Genomic DNA, 13,448 nt, shown 5'->3' with positions numbered 1-13,448 from the left:
GTATGAATGTCTTCTTTTGAGAAATGTCTGTTCATATCCTTTGCCCACTTTTTGATGGGGTTGTTTGTTTTTTTCTTGTAAATTTGTTTGAGTTCTTTGTAGGTTCTGGATATTAGCCCTTTGTCAGATGAGTAGATTGCAAAAATTTTCTCCCATTCTGTAGGTTGCCTGTTCACTCTGATGGTAGTTTCTTTTGCTGTGCAGAAGCTCTTTAGTTTAATGAGATCCCATTTGTCAATTTTGGCTTTTGCTGCCGTTGCTTTTGGTGTTTTAGACATGAAGTCTTTGCCCATGCCTATGTCCTGAATGGTACTACCTAGGTTTTCCTCTAGGATTTTTATGGTATTAGGTCTAACATTTAAGTCTCTAATCCATCTTGAATTAATTTTCGTATAAGGAGTAAGGAAAGGATCCACTTTCAGCTTTCTACTTACGGCTAGCCAATTTTCCCAGCACCATTTATTAAATAGGGAATCCTTTCCCCATTTCTTGTTTCTCTCAGGTTTGTCAAAGATCAGATGGCTGTAGATGTGTGGTATTATTTCTGAGGACTCTGTTCTGTTCCATTGGTCTATATCTCTGTTTTGGTACCAGTACCATGCTGTTTTGGTTACTGTAGCTTTGTAGTATAGTTTGAAGTCAGGTAGCGTGATGCCTCCAGCTTTGTTCTTTTGACTTAGGATTGTCTTGGAGATGTGGGCTCTTTTTTGGTTCCATATGAACTTTAAAGCAGTTTTTTCCAATTCTGTGAAGAAACTCGTTGGTAGCTTGATGGGGATGGCATTGAATCTATAAATAACCTTGGGCAGTATGGCCATTTTCACGATATTGATTCTTCCTATCCATGAGCATGGTATGTTCTTCCATTTGTTTGTGTCCTCTTTGATTTCACTGAGCAGTGGTTTGTAGTTCTCCTTGAAGAGGTCCTTTACATCCCTTGTAAGTTGGATTCCTAGGTATTTTATTCTCTTTGAAGCAATTGTGAATGGAAGTTCATTCCTGATTTGGCTCTCTGTTTGTCTGTTACTGGTGTATAAGAATGCTTGTGATTTTTGCACATTAATTTTGTATCCTGAGACTTTGCTGAAATTGCTTATCAGCTTAAGGAGATTTTGGGCTGAGACAATGGGGTTTTCTAAATATACAATCATGTCATCTGCAAACAGGGACAATTTGACTTCTTCTTTTCCTAACTGAATACCCTTGATTTCTTTCTCTTGCCTAATTGCCCTAGCCAGCACTTCCAACACTATGTTGAATAGGAGTGGTGAGAGAGGGCATCCCTGTCTTGTGCCAGTTTTCAAAGGGAATTTTTCCAGTTTTTGCCCATTCAGTATGATATTGGCTGTGGGTTTGTCATAGATAGCTCTTATTATTTTGAGGTACGTTCCATCAATACCGAATTTATTGAGCGTTTTTAGCATGAAGGGCTGTTGAATTTTGTCAAAAGCCTTTTCTGCATCTATTGAGATAATCATGTGGTTCTTGTCTTTGGTTCTGTTTATATGCTGGATTATGTTTATTGATTTGCGAATGTTGAACCAGCCTTGCATCCCAGGGATGAAGCCCACTTGATCATGGTGGATAAGCTTTTTGATGTGTTGCTGAACCCGGTTTGCCAGTATTTTATTGAGGATTTTTGCATCGATGTTCATCGGGGATATTGGTCTAAAATTCTCTTTTTTTGTTGTGTCTCTGCCAGGCTTTGGTATCAGAATGATGTTGGCCTCATAAAATGAGTTAGGGAGGATTCCCTCTTTTTCTATTGATTGGAATAGTTTCAGAAGGAATGGTACCAACTCCTCCTTGTACCTCTGGTAGAATTCAGCTGTGAATCCATCTGGTCCTGGACTTTTTTTGGTTGGTAGGCTATTAATTATTGCCTCAATTTCAGAGCCTACTATTGGTCTATTCAGGGATTCAACTTCTTCCTGGTTTAGTCTTGGAAGAGTGTAAGTGTCCAGGAAATTATCCATTTCTTCTAGATTTTCCAGTTTATTTGCGTAGAGGTGTTTATAGTATTCTCTGCTGGTAGTTTGTATTTCTGTGGGGTCGGTGATGATATCCCCTTTATCATTTTTAATTGCGTAGATTTGATTCTTCTCTCTTTTCTTCTTTATTAGTCTGGCTAGTGGTCTGTCAATTTTGTTGATCTTTTCAAAAAACCAACTCCTAGATTCATTGATTTTTTGGAGAGTTTTTTGTGTCTCTATCTCCTTCAGTTCTGCTCTGATCTTAGTTATTTCTTGCCTTCTGCTAGCTTTCGAATGTGTTTGCTCTTGCTTCTCTAACTCTTTTAATTGTGATGTTAGAGTGTCAATTTTAGATCTTTCCTGCTTTCTCTTGTGGGCATTTAGTGCTATAAATTTCCCTCTACACACTGCTTTAAATGTGTCCCAGAGATTCTGGTATGTTGTATCTTTGTTCTCATTGGTTTCAAAGAACATCTTTATTTCTGCCTTCATTTCGTTATGTACCCAGTAGTCATTCAGGAGCAGGTTGTTCAGTTTCCATGTAGTTGAGCGGTTTTGATTGAGTTTCTTAGTCCTGAGTTCTAGTTTGATTGCACTGTGGTCTGAGAGACAGTTTGTTATAATTTCTGTTCTTGTACATTTGCTGAGGAGTGCTTTACTTCCAATTACGTGGTCAATTTTGGAGTAAGTACGATGTGGTGCTGAGAAGAATGTATATTCTGTTGATTTGGGGTGGAGAGTTCTGTAGATGTCTATTAGGTCTGCTTGCTGCAGAGATGAGTTCAATTCCTGGATATCCTTGTTAACTTTCTGTCTCGTTGATCTGTCTAATGTTGACAGTGGAGTGTTGAAGTCTCCCATTATTATTGTATGGGAGTCTAAGTATCTTTGTAAGTCTCTAAGGACTTGCTTTATGAATCTGGGTGCTCCTGTATTGGGTGCATATATATTTAGGATAGTTAGCTCTTCCTGTTGAATTGATCCCTTTACCATTATGTAATGGCCTTCTTTGTCTCTTTTGATCTTTGATGGTTTAAAGTCTGTTTTATCAGAGACTAGTATTGCAACCCCCGCTTTTTTTTGTTCTCCATTTGCTTGGTAAATCTTCCTCCATCCCTTTATTTTGAGCCTATGTATGTCTCTGCGTGTGAGATGGGTCTCCTGAATACAGCAGACTGATGGGTCTTGACTCTTTATCCAGTTTGCCAGTCTGTGTCTTTTAATTGGAGCATTTAGTCCATTTACATTTAACGTTAAGATTGTTATGTGTGAACTTGATCCTGCCATTATGATATTAACTGGTTATTTTGCTCGTTAGTTGATGCAGTTTCTTCCTAGCCTCGATGGTCTTTACATTTTGGCATGTTTTTGCAATGGCTGGTACCGGTTGTTCCTTTCCATGTTTAGTGCTTCCTTCAGGATCTCTTGTAAGGCAGGCCTAGTGGTGACAAAATCTCTAAGCATTTGTTTATCTGTAAAGGATTTTATTTCTCCTTCACTTATGAAACTTAGTTTGGCTGGATATGAAATTCTGGGTTTAAAATTCTTTTCTTTAAGAGTGTTGAATATTGGCCCCCACTCTCTTCTGGCTTGTAGAGTTTCTGCCGAGAGATCTGCTGTTAGTCTGATGGGCTTCCCTTTGTGGGTAACCCGACCTTTCTCTCTGGCTGCCCTTAAGATTTTTTCCTTCATTTCAACTTTGGTGAATCTGGCAATTATGTGTCTTGGAGTTGCTCTTCTCGAGGAGTATCTTTGTGGCGTTCTCTGTATTTCCTGGATTTGAATGTTGGCCTGCTCTACTAGGTTGGGGAAGTTCTCCTGGATGATATCCTGAAGAGTGTTTTCCAACTTGGTTCCATTTTCCCCCTCACTTTCAGGCACCCCAATCAGACGTAGATTTGGTCTTTTTACATAATCCCATACTTCTTGCAGGCTTTGTTCATTTCTTTTTCTTCTTTTTTCTTTTGGTTTCTCTTCTCGCTTCATTTCATTCATTTGATCCTCAATCGCTGATACTCTTTCTTCCAGTTGATCGAGTCGGTTACTGAAGCTTGTGCATTTGTCACGTATTTCTCGTGTCATGGTTTTCATCTCTTTCATTTCGTTTAGGACCTTCTCTGCATTAATTACTCTAGCCATCAATTCTTCCACTTTTTTTTCAAGATTTTTAGTTTCTTTGCGCTGGGTACGTAATTCCTCCTTTAGCTCTGAGAAATTTGATGGACTGAAGCCTTCTTCTCTCATCTCGTCAAAGTCATTCTCCGTCCAGCTTTGATCCGTTGCTGGCGATGAGCTGCGCTCCTTTGCCGGGGGAGATGCGCTCTTATTTTTTGAATTTCCAGCTTTTCTGCCCTGCTTTTTCCCCATCTTTGTGGTTTTATCTGCCTCTGGTCTTTGATGATGGTGATGTACTGATGGGGTTTTGGTGTAGGTGTCCTTCCTGTTTGATAGTTTTCCTTCTAACAGTCAGGACCCTCAGCTGTAGGTCTGTTGGAGATTGCTTGAGGTCCACTCCAGACCCTGTTTGCCTGGGTATCAGCAGCAGAGGCTGCAGAAGATAGAATATTTCTGAACAGCGAGTGTACCTGTCTGATTCTTGCTTTGGAAGCTTCCTCTCAGGGGTGTACTCCACCCTGTGAGGTGTGGGGTATCAGACTGCCCCTAGTGGGGGATGTCTCCCAGTTAGGCTGCTCAGGGGTCAGGGACCCACTTGAGCAGGGAGTCTGTCCCTTCTCAGATCTCAACCTCCGTGTTGGGAGATCCACTGCTCTCTTCAAAGCTGTCAGACAGAGTCGTTTGCGTCTGCAGAGTTTTCTGCTGCTTTTGTTGTTGTATAGTTGTGCCCTGTCCCCAGAGGTGGAGTCTACAGAGACAGGCAGGTTTCCTTGAGCTGCTGTGAGCTCCACCCAGTTCGAGCTTCCCAGCGGCTATGTTTACCTACTTAAGCCTCGGCAATGGCGGGCGCCCCTCCCCCAGCCTCGCTGCTGCCTTGCCGGTAGACCACAGTCTGCTGTGCTAGCAATGAGGGAGGCTCCGTGGGTGTGGGACCCTCCCGGCCAGGCGTGGGATATGATCTCCTGGTGTGCCTGTTTGCTTAAAGCGCAGTATTGGGGTGGGAGTTACCCGATTTTCCAGGTGTTGTGTGTCTCAGTTCCCCTGGCTAGGAAAAGGGATTCCCTTCCCCCTTGCGCTTCCCAGGTGAGGCAATGCCTCGCCCTGCTTCAGCTCTGGCTGGTCGGGCTGCAGCAGCTGACCAGCACCGATCGTCCGGCACTCCCCAGTGAGATGAACCCAGTACCTCAGTTGAAAATGCAGAAATCACCAGTCTTCTGTGTCGCTCGCGCTGGGAGTTGGAGACTGGAGCTGTTCCTATTCGGCCATCTTGCTCCGCCCCCCGCCCCATCAATACCTAATTTATTGAGAGGTTTTTAGTAGGAAGGGCTGTTGAATTTTGTCAAAGGCCTTTTCTGCATCTATTGAGATAATCATGTGGTTTTTGTCTTTGGTTCTGTTCATATGATGGATTACGTTTATTGATTTGCATATGTTGAACCAGCCTTGCATCCCAGGGATGAAGTCCACTTGATCATGGTGGATAAGCTTTTTGATGTGCTGCTGGATTCGGTTTGGCAGTATTTTATTGAGGATTTTTGCATCAATGTTCATCGGGGATATTGGTCTAAAATTCTCTTTTTTTTGTTGTGTCTCTGTCAGGCTTTGGTATCAGGATGATGTTGGCCTCATAAAATGAGTTAGGGAGGATTCCCTCCTTTACTCTTGACTGGAATAGTTTCAGAAGGAACAGTACCAGCTCCTCCTTGTACCTCTGGTAGAATTTGGTTCTGAATCCACCTGGTCCTGGACTTTTTTTTTGGTTGGTAGGCTATTAATTATTGCCTCAATTTCAGAGCCTGTTAATTGGTCTATTCAGGGATTCAACTTCTTCCTGGTCTAGTCTTTTAGGGAGGGTGTACGTCTCCAGGAATTAATCCATTTCTTCTAGATTTTCTAGTTTATTTGCGTAGAGGTGTTTATAGTATTCTCTGGTGGTAGTTTGTATTTCTGTGGGGTCGGTGGTGATATCCCCTTTATCATTTTTTATTGCGTCTATTTGATTCTTCTCTCTTTTCTTCTTTATTAGTCTTGCTAGTGGTCTATCCGTTTTGTTGATCTTTTCAAAAAACCAGCTCCTGGATTCATTGAGTTTTTTGAATCATTTTTTTGTGTTTCTATCTCCTTCAGCTCAGCTCTGATCTTAGTTATTTCTGGCCTCCTGCTAGCATTTGAATCTGTTTTCTCTTGCTTCTCTAGTTCTTTTAATTGTGATGTTAGGGTGTCAATTTTAGATCTTTCCTGCTTTCTCTTGTGGGCATTTAGTGCTATAAATTTCCCTCTACACACTGCTTTAAATGTGTCCCAGAGATTCTGGTATGTTGTGTCTTTGTTCTCATTGGTTTCAAAGAACATCTTTATTTCTGCCTTCATTTCGTTATGTACCCAGTAGTCATTCAGGAGCAGGTTGTTCAGTTTCCACGTAGTTGAGCGGTTTTGAGTGAGTTTGTTAATCCTGAGTTCTAGTTTGATTGCACTGTGGTCTAAGAGACAGTTTGTTATAATTTCTGTTCTTTTACATTTGCTGAGGAGTGCTTTACTTCTAACTATGTGGTCAATTTTGGAATAAGTGAGATGTGGTGCTGAGAAGAATGTATATTCTGTTGCTTTGGGGTGGAGAGTTCTGTAGATGTCTATGAGGTCTGCTTGGTGCAGAGCTGAGTTCAATTCCTGGATATCCTTGTTAACTTTCTGTCTCATTGATCTGTCTAATGTTGACAGTGGGGTGTTAAAATCTCCCATTATTATTGTGTGGGAGTCTAAGTCTCTTTGTAGGTCTCTAAGGACTTGCTTTATGAATCTGGGTGCTCCTGTATTGGGTCCATATATATTTAGGATAGTTAACTCTTCTTGTTGAATTTTTTAAAAGAGGGAATCTCATTTACAAATGAGGAAACTGAGGTACCTATAGGTTAAGTAACTTGCCCAAGGTCACAGATCCAGTGTTGAAAGTTCTCCTGAATTTGCGCCAAACTGCATTCCAAAGAGTGGCTCTTCTAAGTCTTCTACACTGTCCTCTTTACATGAAATGTCTCTGTATCTTCAAATATTTGCTTTTTATTCACTCCAGTCCCTGAGGAAGTTTTTCTTTCTTCGCAATGCAACCTCTCCTCAATCCTCAGTCTAGAGAAAAGCATGCTGAATTATTTTAAAAATTACCATTAATATTGATTTTGATTGACAAATTACAGTAATATACACTTATAGGATACAACGTGAAGTTCTGATAGATGTAGACAACGTGGCATGATTAAATCAAGCTAATTAACATATCCATTAACTTGCTTACTTTTTTTGTGGTGAAACATTTGAAACTTACTGTTATTTTAAAATATATAATACATTATTATTGACTATAGTCACCGTGCTGTGCAATATATCTCAAAACCCATTCCTTATGTCTAACTAAATCTTTGTACCCTTTGATCAGCAACTCCCCATTCTCTCCCTTCCCTGAGCCCCCAGCCCAGCCACTGGCAACCATTGTTTAATTCTCTCTTCCTATGAGTTCAACTTTACTAGATTTCACATATAAGTAAGATCATATGGTATCTGTCTTTCTGTTCCTGGCTTATTTCACTTAGCATCATGTTCTCTGGATTAATCTACGTTGTTGCAAGTAACAGGATTCCCCCTCCCCCTTTAATGCTGAATAGTATTCCATTATGTACATATATACAATATTTTCTTTATCCATTCAACAGTTGATGGACACTTAGATTGTTTCCATATCTTGCCTATTTATGAATAATGCTGTGATGAACATAGGAGTGCAGATATTCCTTCCACATATTTATTCCATTCCTCTGGATATATACCTGTAAATGGGGTTACTGAGTCACATAGTGGTTATAGTTTTAGTTTTTTTGAGGACCCTCAATACTGCTTTCCAAAATGGCTCTAGTAATTTACATTCCCAGCAGTAATGTATAAAAGTTCTTTTTCTCCAGATTCTCTCCAACACATGTTATCTTTCATCTTTTTGATAAAAGCAATTTTAACAGGTGTGAGGTAATACCTCATTGCAGTTTTAATTTGCATTTTTCTAATGATTATTGAAACTGAGCATTTTTCATATACCAACTAGCCACATTTGCATCTCTTCTTTTGAGAAATGTCTATTCAGGTCCTTTGCCCATTTTAAAATCAGGTTGTTACCTTGCTACTGAGTTGAATTCCTTATGTCTTCTGGATCAGCCCCTTATCAGATGTACAGTTTGCAAATAATTTCTCCCATTCTGTAGGTTGTTCCTTCACTTTTTTAGTTGTTTCCTTTGCTGTCCAGAAGCTTTCCAGTTTGATGCCATCCCACTGGTCTAATTTTGCCTTTGTTGCCTGTGCTTTCAGGATCATATCCAAAAATCACTGCCTAGACTAATGTCATGAGCTTTCCCCCTATGTTTTTTTTCTAGTATTTTACAGTTTCAGGTTTTAAGTTCTTCATCTGTTTTTAGCTGATTTTTTGACATGGCATAAGATAAGCATCGATTTTCATTCTTCTGCATGTGGATATCTGGTATTCCCAACACCATTTATTGAAGTGATTGTCCTTTCCCTATTTTGTGTTCTTCTTACCTTTGTCAAAAATCAGGTGACTATAAATGTGTGGGTTTATTCCTTGGTTTTCTATCTTCTCCTATTGATTGATGTGTCTGCTTTTATGCTAGTATCATGCTGTTTGATTACAACTGCTTCATAATGTTTTGAAATCAGGGGGCATGATGCTTCCAGACTTTTTCATTTTGCTCAAGACTGTTTTGGTTATTTGGTATCTTTTGTGTCTCCATATGAATTTAAGGATTTTTTTTCCATTCTTGTGAAAAATGACATTGGAATTTTAAGAGGGATTACATTGAATCTGTAGATTGCTTTGGGTGGTATGGACACCTGTACAACATTTATTCTTCCAATCTGTGAACATGGGATATCTTTCCATTTATTTGTGCTTTCTTCAATTTATTTCATCTGTGTTTTATAGTTTTCAAAAAACAGGTATTTTATCTTCTTGGTTAAATTTATACCTATGTATTTTTTTTTTTTTGCTATTGTAAATGGGATTATTTTCTAAATTTCTTTTTCAGATCGTTTGCTGTTAGTATGTAGAAATGATGCTGATTTTTGGGTGCTGATTTTGTGTCCTGTAATTTTGCTGAATTCATTTATCAGTCCTAACAATTTTTCATGGAGTCTTTAGGGTTTTCTGTATATAAGATCCCGTCATCAGCAAATAGAGACAATTTCCTTCTTCTTTTCCTATTAGGATGCATTTTACTTCTTTCTCTTACCTAATTGCTCTGGCTAGTATATTAGAAGGATGGCATGGTCAAAGAATTGTTTCTCTTACTGTTCGATTGTGGTTTTTCTTGGTTGTTGTGCAGTCCAATGAAGTATCTCAGCCTCACTCCAGAGTTCTGGGATATATGGGATAGTATTTTTTGTCTGAGGATTATTGCTACATTTCGGGGGATGGGGGTGTGTGAAGCCAGGGAACCCCTATTCTGCCATATTGCTGATGTCACTCTCCACTTCCTGAATTCTAAATTCCACTCTCCTTTCTTCCAATATTATGTTACCTCTCCACTGTTTTCTTCTTTCTGTTTTCAATATCTCCCCACTGTAAAACCACCATCTAATGACCTTCTTAACCCCTTAGTCCATTTCTTTCTACTGCATCCTTCCCTGACAACACCTGCTGTTTACTCAGCCCTTAACATTGTGTCTCCTGCTCTCACCATTGAAAACAACGGATTTCTCAAAGGTGAAAATGAGGTAGGAGAAAGACAGGACTGGACTCTGGACCAGACTGAAGACTGACCGAAACTGGGAAGAGGCATGGAAAGCACCTCTCCATAAGACACACCCACCGGCACCAAGACAGTTTACCATCGCCATGGCAACACCTGGAAGCGACAGTCCATTTTCTGGCGAATTGTGAATCATCCATCTTTTAATTAGCATGTCATTAAAAGCAGGTATAAATACAACTGCAGACCTGCCCCTAAGCTGCTGCTGTCAGCACACTGCCTATATGGAGTAGTCCTGCTCTGTGGGAGCAGTCAGAGCTGTAACATCGTCACCACTTCAATAAAGCTGTTTTCTTCTACAACTGGCTCACTCTTGAATTCCTTCCTGAGTGAAGCCAAGAACCTGCCCTGCATCAAAAACATAACCTAATTTCCAAATCATCTGGACATTTCTCAATTTTCATCCTGCTTAATACCTCTGTAGTTGACTGACAATCTACTACTGCCTGAAACTCTCTTTGCCTTTGCTTTTCCTGTCCCTGGCTGCCTTGGTTCTGCTCTCCTCTCTAACTGCTCCCCTAAATCTCCTCTTCCACCCATTAATTACATTAAGGGGTCAGTCCAGATTCTTCTTTTGGCCCAGTTCTGCTCCTCTGGAAATCCTCTCCACTGTCAATGCCTCAACAGTTGCCTTGAAATGAATCCTCCATTTCTATCCCAAATCCAACCTTTCCCTGGAGGTCACAGAATCTCACAATTGAAGGAAATCTTAGAAATCACTTAGTCAATCCCTTTACTCCACGTGTGACTCCTCTCTACTGTGTAAAACATGTGAACATGAGCTACCCTACTTGGTAAACTATAAGGTACCAGAAGAAAGTCAACTCTGTTATGATCTAGTTCTGTATTTCCAATTGCTTTCTCGACATCTCTACCTAACTGTTATCCAAGCCCCTCAGCCTTAAAATACCCCACGTGGAATTTATCAACTTTCTCAAAAACCAGCTTCTTTTCCTAAACCCCTACTTCTGTGAAAGGTACCACTATTATTTTAGTCACAGGCTTAAGATTTGAGATCACCTTAGACATCTTTTAAAGTAATATAATTTATTTTTTTAGAGCAGTTTTAGGTTCACAGCAAAACTGAGAAGGAAAGACAGAGTTCCCACATACTCCCCCTTACACACTCTTCCCATTTTCACACACACAGCCTCCTCCATCATCAACATCCCATATCAATGTGGTACATTTGCTACAATCAATGAGCCTACACTGGCACATCATTATCAACCAAAGTCCATAGTTTACATTTGGGTTCACTTCTGGTAAACATTGTATAGGCTTTGATAAATGTATAATAACATACATCTATGCCGGGCGCGGTGGCTCAAGCCTGTAATCCCAGCACTTTGGGAGGCCGAGACGGGCGGATCACGAGGTCAGGAGATCGAGACCATCCTGGCTAACACAGTGAAACCCCGTCTCTACTAAAAAATACAAAAAATAGCCGGGCGAAGTGGCGGGCGCCTGTAGTCCCAGCTACTTGGGAGGCTGAGGCAGGAGAATGGCGCAAACCCGGGAGGCGGAGCTTGCAGTGAGCTGAGATCCGGCCACTGCACTGCAGCCTGGGCGACAGCGCGAGACTCCGTCTCAAAAAAACAAAAACAAAAACAAAAAACAAACAAACAAAAAAAACATACATCTACCATTTATCACACAGAAGAGTTTCAGTGTCCTAAGATCCTTTGCCCTCCATTTATTCATCCTTTCTTCCCCCTAAATACTTGCAACCACTGATCTTTTTACTCTCTCCATAGTTTGCCTTTTCTAGAATGTTATATAGTTGGAATCATATTGCATGTAATCTTTTCAGATTGCTTTCTTTCACTTAGCAATATGCATTTAAGGTCCCTCCATGCCTTTTTGTGGCTTGATAGCTTATTTTTCATTAGTGCTGAAAAGTATTCCTTTGGTTATATGTACCACAGTTCATTTATCCTTTCACCTACTGAAGGACATCACGGGTGCCTCCAAGTTTTGGCAATTATGAATGAAGCTGCTGTAAACATCTGTGTGAAGGTTTTAGACTCTTAAGTCCTCTATAAATCTCACATCCCATAATAAAAATGTGTATACTAGTTAGGGGCTTAAAAGACTTAAAATATACTATCAATTGATGCATATATTATAATTTCCTAACTTAATAGAAAGAAGGCTCAAAGATAAGAAGGGCTCATCCAAGGCCACATAGCATAGAGGTGGAAGAGCAATGACTCGAGTTCTTTTTTTTTTTTTTTTTTTTTTTGAGACGGAGTCTCTCTCTGTGGCCCAGGCTGGAGTGCAGTGGCCGGATCTCAGCTCACTGCAAGCTCCGCCTCCCAGGTTTACGCCATTCTCCTGCCTCAGCCTCCCGAGTAGCAGGGACTACAGGCGCCCGCCACCTCGCCCGGCTAGATTTTTGTATTTTTTTTAGTAGAGACGGGGTTTCACTGTGTTAGCCAGGATGGTCTCGATCTCCTGACCTTGTGATCCGCCCCTCTCGGCCTCCCAAAGTGCTGGGATTACAGGCTTGAGCCACCGCGCCCGGCCGACTCGAGTTCTTTAAACATCTCTCTTGTCCCTCTAGGCTGTCAAGTCCTAATATTTTGTGTTTTGAATTCACCCTTTCTTGTCCACTGCCACCAGTGTGGTTCAGATAGGAATTCTTGTTCTTTGCATGAACTCTCACAACTCTCCTAATCAGATACACTTCTCCTGGTCTACAAGAACCCCCCTTAACTTGACGCCCTCAACTGCACTATACAGTGTGTCTAAATAGACAATACCATCCCATCCCTGCTTGTGAAACGCGCAGTGTTTCTTTTCTTCTTCCTGAAATAAGCCCAAATGCCTCACTCTGGCACTTGAAGCCATTCAGCCTGGACAGTTATATCTCCCTCTAGTCCCTGTAAATGTGTTTATATCATAGTCACAGTAATACCCCTAGCCTTATAGGCCTTGCCTGTGACTCTAAGTCTTCTGCCATACAGGCCCTCTCCTGTCACCTTCACTGACTGATTTCAGCACAGGGCTTCCATCCAGATCCAGGAGGCCCAGAAGATGAGAGTGCTCAGAAAGGGTCCCCACCTGTCCATTGCTTGCCAGTGTAGTCACAAAAGGATTTGGGGGAATTTAAAAAATGCCACAAATCACTTTCCTAGCATTCTGCAGTTATGATCATACGTAAACTAAAAATAAAGAGCAGGGAGGTAAATTGCCACTAAAACTACAGGACCTTATTTTTTGATTCAAAGAAATAAGGAGGGAAGAGCAGTAAATCCACTGAAATATTACAGAGGTTTTTTCTTAGGGTTGTCCTAATTATAAACATTGCTGGGGTTTATTTTCCTCCTATTTATCTGTAGAGTTACAGAAAAATTCTTTGAAGGCAATCTTACTGCAAAGAAACATATATATATATATATATATATATATATAACTTTACACAAAAACAATGTTAAAAGAAATGCACGGCAATGAATAAAATGAGCTCAGAATTTCCTGAAACATAATTACTTGCTCTGTATAGACTACATCAACATTTTAATCTTGTTTATGAAAAGACACATACTCTTGAATC

At 40.5% G+C, this 13,448-nt stretch overlaps 1 protein-coding gene and 1 long non-coding RNA gene across 2 annotated transcripts in view; both read right to left on the bottom strand.

The window, feature by feature from the left end:
* Window positions 1-12,102, bottom strand: part of LOC139362320 (uncharacterized) — a 32,489-nt gene extending 20,387 nt beyond the window's left edge. Inside the window, exon 1 of the long non-coding RNA XR_011620940.1 lies at window positions 5,383-12,102. This is a non-coding gene — a long non-coding RNA (uncharacterized lncRNA). The remainder of the gene's footprint in view (window positions 1-5,382) is intronic.
* The window catches only part of LOC105493288 (ring finger protein 150), a 287,223-nt gene that overhangs the window by 151,178 nt on the left and 122,597 nt on the right, over window positions 1-13,448 (bottom strand). The window lies entirely within an intron of this gene.

Source organism: Macaca nemestrina, chromosome 3 (assembly GCF_043159975.1).
Source record: "Macaca nemestrina isolate mMacNem1 chromosome 3, mMacNem.hap1, whole genome shotgun sequence".
NCBI classification, from domain to species: domain Eukaryota; kingdom Metazoa; phylum Chordata; class Mammalia; order Primates; family Cercopithecidae; genus Macaca; species Macaca nemestrina.
Note: the sequence above shows the minus strand (reverse complement) of the source record. Positions and strands in the feature narration are given on the sequence as shown.